This window comes from Wolffia australiana, chromosome 9 (genome assembly GCF_029677425.1).
Source record: "Wolffia australiana isolate 7733 chromosome 9, ASM2967742v1".
In the NCBI taxonomy this organism is placed as follows: domain Eukaryota; kingdom Viridiplantae; phylum Streptophyta; class Magnoliopsida; order Alismatales; family Araceae; genus Wolffia; species Wolffia australiana.
The window spans coordinates 1,454,940-1,466,671 of NC_135843.1; the positions used below are offsets into that span (position 1 = coordinate 1,454,940).

Genomic DNA, 11,732 nt, shown 5'->3' on the forward strand with positions numbered 1-11,732 from the left:
TATTTATATGTGACTGAGAATTTTTTGTATGATCCTTAAGATTAAACTTGGTGACTATTTCTGATTTATCAAATTTGGTTTTCTCCGTTAGCAATTAATATTTAACTATATTTGATGAATCAAATCTAATGGACACAAGATCTACGATAATAAATATCAACATATGCATACTAATATGTAATGATCCATTTCCTTGAAATCTTACATACGAATGAAAGGGGTTCAAGAAGTAAGTTAAACAATTAGAAGTAGATTTTTTATTATTGCACACTAGCTCGTCTTTTCACCAGAGAATTTACAGAATACTGTATGATGGAATTATAGTTACATGATAAGTTTTTTGATAATTTATCAGAAAAATATTAAGGGGAAAAATCATATGGGAAAAACGTTTAAGCTAGGCTAGAAATACTCTATAATTATTCTTTACAAAGATTTTTGGGTCATTCCTCAAGGAAGGGTCAATAATACTTAATCATATACAGGTATTCTCAAACGGTCATCTATGTATGGTTTACAAGAAATCATATTCATAGTTAACGTGACCTTAAAAATATGTCTTTGGTGATAAATCTGTGAGAGGTTTTGATGGATCAGGCGAACAATTTCTTGGGCTTTTGCTGAATTCCAAGAGTGATGCATCCTTCCCTATTAACATTCATTTTTCAATCTTTCATACACATGTAACTTTTTTAGTTTTTCATATTTTGAGAAAATTTCAGTTGATCTCCTTTCAAACTTGGTAAAATAAGGGTAAATGTACATTTAAATATCACCTTTTATGTAGGTTCCATGAAACACTTACAAACTTGACACTCTTTTATTGGTGTATATGATCATTGTTGGATTTGATTACACTTTTTGTCTCATTAAGCCCATTTTTCTATATGAGATGTACACGGTATAAATAACTATCTCAATGGAGGACAGCAAAAACTTCGAGGTCGATTGGTTGTTTTCCTAGATGGACATACATTTAAGTTATTTTGTATTTTATAAAATCATTTTATCTCAATCGAATAAATCTGTTTGGTAATTATATGATTAAACACATTCAAATAATAATGTATTAATTTATGAGTAGAGAAGAAGTCCAATCCATTTATACGAAGCACATAAGTTTAACTGGACTCAAGTGCCATAAGGGTTGCCACTTGTACTATTATTTACTTAAATACACCTATGGTATTTTAGTAAGGCCAAAGAAAAAATTATGAGAAGAGAAAAGTTGGCTATTTCGAGATGTACATAAAGTATAGTAGGAGTGCAGATACAGTTTTATATGAACAAAACAGGCCATAGAACAAGGTTTTTATTTTGGCACAAAACTTTTTTTTGAAAAAGGAAATTTTTTAAAAAATATGAAAAAATGACAAAAAATGGAAAACCCCCAAAAAAATGTGCCCTAAACTACCACCGTATTAAAAAAAAAATGAGAAGAGAAAAAATAAGGGTTACCAGCCAGGAAAAAAACAAAGATCATAGGTGGGTAAGTACAGCCAGCTAAGACCAAAACAGGATGTAGAACCAGGATTTTAGACAGAGTTCAAAACGAATGTCTAAAATCAGCCATTTATAGTGAAAACATCAGCAATTATTGATAAAATTAGCCATTTTCTAAAAATGGTGTATAGAAGTTAAAGTTACAGCAAATTGTAAATGCAATTAGCCATTTAGAGACAGAAAATTCCCCTAAGATTTTAGATTCAACGTCTTGACAGAAGGAAACTTACGTCACGTTGGATTTAGATTAAGATCCATTATTGTTATTTATTTAGAAAGATTAAGATTCGTCCCATCTTACGTAAAAAGAAACAGGGTTAAATTCTCACAAGATTTTAGATTCGACGTCTTGGCAGAAGGAAATTTACGTCAAATTTGATCTAAATTATGACCCATATTTTTTATTTTATTTAGAAAGATTAATCATTGTGCCATCTTACATAAAAAGAAACAGGGTTAGGCGACAGAAAATTCCCCCAACATTTTAGATTCGACGTCTTGGCAGAAGGAAACTTACGTCGAATTTGATCTTAAGTAAGACCCATATTTGTTATTTTATCTAGAAAGATTAATTCTTGTGCCATCTTTCGTAAAAAGAAATATGGTTATGAGACGGAAAATTCTCCCAATATTTTAGGTTCAATGTCTTGGCACAGGGAAACTTCCGTCACATTGATCTAAATTAAGACCCATATTTGTTATTTTATTTAGAAATATTAATCCTTGTACCATCTCACGTAAAATGAAACAGGCTTAAGAGACAGAAAATTCTCCAAAGATTTTAGATTCAACCTCTTGGCAGAAGGAAACCTACCTCAAATTTTATCTAAAGTAAGACCCATATTTGTTATTTTCAGTGTTATGACAATACTGTTAGCCTTCTGCTAAACTTAATAAGTTTTCCTTTCCGCTTATTATTTCACCACAGTATTATCCGAGATCTTTCGTACGCTCCAACATATCCTCCAAGCAACCATTAACAGAAATCCAATCAATTGTTGTACATGATAGAAAAAATACACCCAAAACCAAGCACAAATTTCTCAGCTGTAAAAGGAGAACGAAAGATCCAAGCATATCTAAATCCATAAGCACTGATATGCTTGTATCGATTATTTATCAGAAAGACTGGAAGCAAGAAACCTTATTAAATCCGCGGTATTTCTTCGTTGGTTTTCTATGTGCAGCAGCCATAGCAGTAGCCGAAGAACCTGTTGCAGCACCTGGTGCAACAGCCTGTAGCATTGACAAATGAAACATAGAAGGGGCAGCATCCAAAGCAGGTGCCGTTTGCGCTCAAATTGCAGCAAAGTGAACAGCATCTCCCTGTCGTTCCATTCCCAGAGAACTCTGCCACAAGTCTTGGTCTAAAGAAGACTGCGTTTGAATGGAAAAGAAGAGGGAATGAGTCAATGGTATGAACACACCCTTCACTCAACGATAGGTCAGTTAACAATACAAAAACCCAGTATTAATAAGATACTGAAACAAGGCTGCGTTTGAATGGAAAACAAGAGGGGATGAGTCAATCCTATGAACACACCCTTCAATCAACAAATCACAGTTAATAATACAATAACCCAATATTAACAAGATATTGAAACAAGGCTGCGTTTGAATGGAAAACAAGGGATTAACAAGATACTGAGACAAGGCTGCGGTTCTATGGAAAACAAGGGATGTGTCAATGGTATGAACACAAGAGAAAATTAGAAATATAATTTCTCAGTATTAACAAGATACGAACATGTACCCTTATATAATACCAGAGACATCTACATGGCTAAGACTGAATCTAAATATAGTAAAACAGCAAGACACTAAATTTTGGTTTAACTATGACTGGATATACTCAACTAAAAGATTTTATTCTATACCGTCTGTACTAAAACACCCTTCTCTTCCTTTTATTTACTTCTTGATTCTTGAATTCTTTCCGACGAAACATTTTGTACTTTGCTACGTCACTCAGTACAAACCAGTCAAAAAATACAATTTATCAATAATAACCGGATACGAACACCGACCCTGATAGAATAAAAAGAAGCATGCAAATGGTTAAGACTGAATTTAAATATAGTAAATTACTGAGACACCAAGTCTTGTTTTAACTATGACTAGACAAGGTCAACTACAAGATTATATACTAAACCGCCTGTTATGAAAACACCCTTTATATATGTCTCTCTTCTCTCCCTTTCATTTACTTGTTCGTTCATGAAATCTTTCCAATGCAAGATTCTGTGCTCGGTTCCAGAATCGAGAAAGTAAGATAAATGAATAAAAAGGAGACAGATTATTTAATATGTCAATGAAACTTGGGCATTATAAGCGTCAAATGGCTCGTTATTCCAAAAGAAAATGGACAGTTATAAATATTGATCGAACCAGATAGTGTTCTTACAAGGAAAGAATGTCTTCTGATCCTGCTGCGCAACCACCGGCGGGGGGATAAGCATCAACGCTGTCAAAACCAGCAGAGAGAGGAAAACAATGGGCCTCTGCGCCATCTTCTTCTTATTTTCCTTAAAGCAGAGAGGAAAGAAGAGAGACTATCAGCTCAAGATGGGAATAGCGAAGAAGGCTCCTTCATTGCCATTATATAGTGCTCTGCCAGCAGTTGTTTACATCAGTCCAGAGAATCCATTCACAAGTTGAACAATTATATATATTGGCCTTGAATTATGTACATTTTCTTCTCATCCTCACATGCCAAGTTGGATATGATTCAAACAACACATACAAAGTCATCACCGTTGAATGTTTCACAGAAAACCATAACTGGAAGAAGACATAATAAACTGGGTAAGTTTTTTTTTTGCTTGCTGACATACAATCGAATTAATGTGACCATTTGTCGCTGCAATGATTCATCGACTTCAACAAATTGTTTAATGTAAGTCAACCATTCATGTCCTTTATCATATACGTCGAAGTCTTAAACAGTTGACCCATTAATGGCACCGAGTTTTGTGAACCGTGCAATTCAAACAATGGTATTTCCAAAGTTTGTTACTTGTAAAATTCAGAACGGTGGTTCTTCCGACGTTCAAACAATTACGTATTCTGGATGTTGATTTCATTTAATTTCACATATTCTTTAGAAAATGGATTAGCCGCCCACAGCACAGTCATTCTAGGGGGACAAATTATCCTACCGATAGGGTGGAATATTCTGATCCTAATTCCCCGTACGTAATTAAACTAAGGAAAGCAAAGGTGAATAATTATGGCTGCCATAACCAATCGTTATCAACCTAATATATGATGTAATTTAACACATCCCATCTTTATAATTAAATTTTTTGACGTTTGAACAATCGTTGAGTCATTAATGACTACTAGCTGTATTTCTTAAACAATTTAAACATTTGGTGGGGGATCAACAAACAATTGAATAAAAAATAGGAAAAAAACAGCGGCCTCAAAAATCGGATGGCTAAAACCTGTGGCTGAGCATTTGCGAAATTTTATAAACTAGTTCGCCTATCACTGTAAACACAGATGCATTTTAATTTGGACGAGTCTAACTTGAGCCTTGATGGCAGTCCATGATAAATCGGTTTCATCCGGTTATAAAAAAAACAGTTTTTTATTCAACTGAACCTTGTCAAACATTTGATATGTCATGAATAATTCGGCAATTAATAATGACAGATAGCATCGTGAAGAGGCATGTTTCATGTTGGAGAGTCGTGTAATGACTTTCCTGCTTGCCTCTCATCCTGATATTACACAAAGTCCGAGCATATAATCTCTTTCTTACATTATTACAAACGGCCTATGTTTTCGAGCACTAGTAAAATATTTGCCAGATATTAGACATCATAATAAAGTTCTACGGAATAAAAAGAAGTTTCGCTCTTATTGATGCATAAAAAAAGACGCATCAAATTCTAAATGTATAGGCTCAAAATTGCGGTTTATCTCTCGTTTATCTATCTATACAAGTCAGAAGACATTCAAAATTACTGTTTCTGGTCGTCTTTTAGATCTTTCTCATTGAAGTTATTGCATACTTGCACGTAGAAAGTTGACGTTACCTGTTTTGTTTTTTTAAATTTCGGTTATATTTATTGGCATAATTGGTGGTATAACGCATAAACAAAGTTTTGTGAAAACGTCATTCGCCCAATTGCTATGATTGTTTGTTCAAGAGAATCAAGAACACATGGGTTGCAATAAATTTGACCAACGAATCGGTAGGCAATATCAACATTCGCATCAGCCATTATACTTCATGATCATATATATACATATATATATATATATATATATATATATATATATATGATAACAAGAAGTTAATCAAGACCACACATACCTTGGGTTACAGCGAATTGGACCGGCCGGTTGGTTGGCAGTCATTATATACTTCATGATCTTGTTTTAAAATATTTCATAATTAAACATGCATACGTGCTGCTTCTATTTGTAATTTGATAAAACGATTATACTGTAGTTCGATAACTATTGTGCATGTATCTAAATATAGTCATTAAATAATGGCTTTGCATTATTAATTGTACAGCTAAGGTCAGTATTTTAAATTATATACTATGGGTAGAACTCCACTTCATTAAAAAATGTAACATACTTTTAGAAATATAGTGGAAATTAATGCTAAAATTTACCTGAATTATTCAGGAAACCTGATATCTTTACATAAAAGAACATATAAAGTTATCAATTGTTTTCACGTGTTGTGGCATATGACACAACTTATCCATGCGACTCAAGTACCATCGTTTTTATTCATACCAAATGTAGTAAATGGAGTAAATATATATATATATATATATATATATATATATATTAGTTTGTCCTGGTTGGGTGTGAAATTAAGTTGTGACTTTTAATATTTTTACCGTCAAAGATTGCCCTATGGATAATTTGAAAATATTATCCTTCACACTGTCCATTTTTATTCATGGGTTTCATTTTTTTACTAACATAAATATAGTCACTTTTATAATGCTACTTGTTTTTTCATAAATCGTAGCCATATCTGTTATAAAATTAACCTCATTTATCATACGTCATGGAATCAGATATAATTCCCATAAATTTTCCCATTTACAAGCCTAGAGAGAATCACCTGCACAATGTCGATTCGATGCATGTATACCTTTGAAGGAGATGAATTTGGGTTTAATTTATCTTACTTTTATCTATCATGAGACTGTGTATGTGCCACGTACTAATAGGGGGTCAGACTCAAAGTCGGAATATAGGTTTTTGGAGAATGTTTTATTAACATAGGTTATTAAAAAATGTACAAAGGTATTGGGTTAATGCACATGAGAATTTCGTTCTTCCTCCCCCAAAGCAAATGACACAATATTATTTTTAAGCAAATAATTATGGGTGTCTAGATACTGATCCAGTATCATAGGTTGTCACTTAGGCCCGAACGAATACAAACATAAATAATTTATATTTGTTTTCCTACATATAACGTAGGTAAATGGTTGGAATCTAAAGTAGTGGCTTTTGTGTTACTTACGATTCAGGTAACTAATATAAAGGGCTGGGATCCATCTGCAAATGACACAATATTATTTTTAAGCAAATAATTATGGGTGTCTAAATACTGATCCAGTATCATAGGTTGTCACTTAGACCCGAACGAATACAAGCATAAATAATTTATATTTATTTTCCTGCATATAACATAGGTAAATGGTTGGAATCTAAAGTAGTTGGCTTTTTGGTTACTTACGATTCAGGTAGCTAATATAATGGGTTGGGATTCATTTCAAAATTCAGTTACAGTTTGTATTTTGATTGCTTGAGTCCGTCATTTTTGGAAATCTGTGCTTCTCTTGCCAAGTATGATGGATTATTTGATGGAAGATGTTTTAAATTTTTCCTTTGATTCAACTGTGTTGAGGCTTTTTGACTTTTTGTTTGGAAGATGATTTCAAAATTCAGTTAAAGTTAGTTTTTTGATTGCCTGAGTCGGTTTACTTGAGGATTCTGTGTTCTTCTAGGCAAGGATGGTGAAAAATATTTTAGATTCATCCTTCGATTCAACTGTGTTCAGACTTTTTGATTTTTTCATGAAGATGATTGCAAATTTCAGTTACAATTTGTATTTTGATTGCTTGAGTCCATCATTTTTGGAAATCTATGCTTCTCTGGCCAAGTATGATGGATTAGTTGATGGAAAATGTTTTAAATTCTTTCTTTGATTCAACTGTGTTGAGACTTTTAGATGTTTTGTTTGGAGGATGATTTCAAAACTCAGTTAAAGTTAGTATTTTTGATTGCTTGAGTCATTCTATTTGGGGATTCTGTGTTTTCTCCGCAAGGATGATGGACTAGCGGATGGAAATTTTTTTAAATTTGTCCTTCGACTCAACTGTGTTGTTGCTTTTTGACTTTTCCGTTTTGAGGATGACTTCTGCTTTTCAGTTACAGTTTGTATTTTGATTGCTTGAGTCGGTTATTTTTGGAAGTTCTGTGTCTTTCTCGGCAAGGATGATGGATTAGTTGATTGAAAATGTTTTATGTTTTTCCTTTCATTATGTTTACTTCAATACTTATGGGCTTATTTTACACATACGTTGAGTTATTGAGAGGACTTAACAGCTTTGATGTTTCGACAAATGGGTTGAGGGTTGAGAAAAAGGGCCCCATCAGCGCATCAATGAATTAGGCTAGTTGGTATGTCTTAATCTGGATGGAGACTAGAAGGTTTTGTTCTGCAGTTGACAATCCGTGACAACAAACATTGCAGAATAAAAATGAATATGAATCAAAAAAAATCTGGTGTAAAAAATAATCAAGGTCTAATCACCAAGAATCAAGGTCTAATCACCAAGAATCAAGGTCTAATCACAAAGAATCAAGATCTAATCACAAAAAATCAAAGTGTAATCAGCAGCTGACTTTCTGAAAATCAAGGTATAATCCAAATAAAGATGCCATTCTGAAAGCTTTAATTTACCCTTATTAGATGTTAAAAAATTATTTTAATCCAATGAGATTAAAAAATAGACAATTTATTATGATAAGAATGGAAGGAATAGAAATTGATTATAAGCTTTACTAAGTTGAGATTAAATATTGCCCTTTCCAACTTTTATTGTAAATCCACATGTTAATCTGGGAAATTTAATCCAACGATTTAAGATGAAATTGGCATGTACTGAGATTTATTATATTCTTTATTAATAGGGGTTCAATAATGACTTTTACATATTTTATTGCAAATCCATACATTTTGTGGGAATTTAATACAAATTTCACCTTTTTTTTTGTCCCACATCGTCCGTCCACCATCCACGACTTTCAGATGGATGAATTTTTCATCCGGCAAGCTGGCTCTTCTCGGTAAATTAGAACAATGTAAAATTACTTTAAAATTGGAAAGGATGATTGAAACATATTTTTTCTCTATGAAGCAAATCAGACTTAATATGTATAGTTCACTGAATTAATTTTTTATTCATTATTGTTTTATTTTATAATGTTTATAATGATGTTCTTAACTACATGCATTGAATTGCTGGATGAAAATGGGATTATCATAAAATAACTAACCAAATAATGTATTTACCGATATAGTTGATAAATAAGGTTCATCAACAAATTTATCAAGATATTAAAGTTTTAACATGACCAATACATGGTCCTAGAGGGTCAAACACACAATATACATGTATATTGGTAGATATACTTACGTTTATTTGACTTAGATGAAAATGTTCCAATAGGTATAAATAGAAGAGCCTAAATTTTAGATGCCCCTGTCAGACAGCACCGGGTGCCAAGTTCATATTATCACATTCTAAGATTTCTGCCACATTTAGTGAGGCTGAATTGTTAGATAGTCACAAGACTAGACCCATTGTTAGTGAAGTAGGGTTGAAGAAATTTTGGACGAGACCCATTGTTCCAGCACTTAGATTGATACCTTTAGAGGCTGGGAGCTTAAACAACTTGAAGATATACTGTTGGAGACCAAATTCAGAGAGGAATCAGTTTCTCACAAGGTGATGTGGCAATTTTAAGACTTATAGTCCAGTCGGATTCAATGTTGAATATTTCCATGACACTATTGGATTTTCGACAATCAGTCACGCATATAGAACTAATAGAGGTATGAATCTTTAGGCCTGAGATGAGCCCATGTATTGTGATGTATGATATGCCATTAGCTCAATAAGAAATACGGCACTTTTTTTTTTATAACTCAGAAATGATGCTTTATTGGATGTGAAATAGAATAAAAAAGACAAACCAACACAACCAGTTTACACCATTACTTATGTACATATTTTATATGATGGTTGTTGCTTTTTCACTATACTCTTTATATGACAAAGATGAATATGCTTCTTTGCCGAGATGATATCATGAGAGCAGTAACATAAGAATGGTACCTAGTGTAGGGCAAGGTATTCTTTTCCCTTAAAACCATGTAGTAGGTAAGTGATTTTTAAAAAGTTACTCCAGATGAATAGATCTAAATTAAGAATTTTTGAACCAATACTTGAAAATAAGATCAAGATAGATCCAAATACTGTTTCCTAAAAACCCATTTACTTCGATGAAAGATTTTATGGTTCTAATTAACATTCAAAGATCAAATATGTATGTCTCATTGTGATCACTTCCAAAAAATATAAAGTATTAAGTTATGTACAAAGTTGATGGATTGAGTAGAGTTTAGTGAGTACATGACTCTACACATTCCTTAAAAAAAAATATATTTATGTTATAATAAAATCCATTTAATAGAAAAGAAAAAACATTCCAAAAAAGTATAACATCTACAATCAGAAATTAACATATTTCAACAATTTCCTAAAAACTTATTATAACCTAAATAATAAATAAAATACGCAGAATAATTTTAAAAAAATTTAATACAAAAATCAAATATATACACCTATGGGGGGACCGTCCAACCAACAAGGTGACTGTTCGTGAACAACTACGGCACAAAGCTCAAGCCAATGCCAGAAACCCAAGCTTCAAGTATACAGCCTAACAAGGGGTCGCGGTGGGTTTATTTTATAATCTGTAGTCATTTGGGCGTCGTCCATTTTCACTTCTTTCATATCTATTGTTGAACTTCAAGGGAAAGTCCTCATTACGGGACATTTTCCCCTAACTCAGCCCACTTGGGCATCCTCCTTACCCTATATAAAGGGATGCATGCCCGAGGAGCAATGGGGAGTTAATTTTGAAAGTCAAAGCTTGTAGATTTATTTTGGGCTCCTGCCTTCCCCCCTTCGGAGTTATTTTACCGCTCTATAGATTAGACCAGCAAAGGAAGCCGGACGTCATCGCAACAGTCAGTTCCCCATTGTCGAGCAATCGTTACCACTAGAAGAATGATTGTCGGCATCCGTCGGCCACCCCACCACCGTCGTCAAAAGTTGCCATTATATGCCTTGTCGGCGCCTAGTCAGAATCGCATTTGGGCCCGTTCTACCAAGCAATGGGTTCTTGGAACCCTCCTTATCCTACCGTGCCAGCCCTAGGTCGCTCGTGCTTACACATGCAACAACCAACGCCAGCCTGCACATCGCACCCATCCACGCTCGCGGGCGCCTCTCTTCCACGAGTCAGCAATGCACCCGCATGCCCCTTGTGCTCCCACGCACCCACGCGCGTGGGCCTGCAAGCCATATGCCTGCGCACCCCACCGTGAGCCCCCACGCACCCGCCGTGCACCCCACCACGTGCTCACATGCACATCGCACGCCCGCGCACCTGCCGTACACCCGTCATGCGCCTACCGTGTGCCCGCTGCATGTCTACACACTTGTCGTGCGCCCATGCACCAAGGTTGCCCGCGCACCACTCTGCTTCATTCCTCTCCTTGCCATGGACGTCAGGATTACGACCCATCAGGTTCAATCATTTCCCCTTTTACGTTGCACTATTATTATTACTTTTAGTGTTGTCCTCACCTTGCTCTACTGTCTAAGAATTACAATATAATCAGGACTATCCACCTTTGTTGAGAGATATGACTTTTTTTGGATATCGTATTAATATTTCTTTCAGAGGAGGCAGTGGACGCCTTTGCACACTAGGTGTTCCCACTTTGTGGGTCTTTGAGGTGAACAATCGGGTCATTGGGAGCTTAATCGTTGCTTGGACCTCTCTGCATTGTCATCAGATTGTCATTTTAGTCGATGGGTATCTTGTATATCTCATTAAATTTTCAACACTTCCGCATTCATTTAACTTGTTGCATTCAGTCTTTT

General features: G+C 34.4%; 1 long non-coding RNA gene across 1 annotated transcript; it reads right to left on the reverse strand.

Annotated features, from left to right (window-relative positions):
* Positions 1-2,464: 2,464 nt before the first annotated feature.
* On the reverse strand, positions 2,465-4,206 carry LOC144707996 (uncharacterized). The gene is made up of 2 exons (XR_013582612.1): positions 3,908-4,206; positions 2,465-2,880 (listed from the first exon to the last, which is right to left on the reverse strand). It is a non-coding gene; the product is annotated as an uncharacterized LOC144707996 (long non-coding RNA).
* Positions 4,207-11,732: the final 7,526 nt, after the last annotated feature.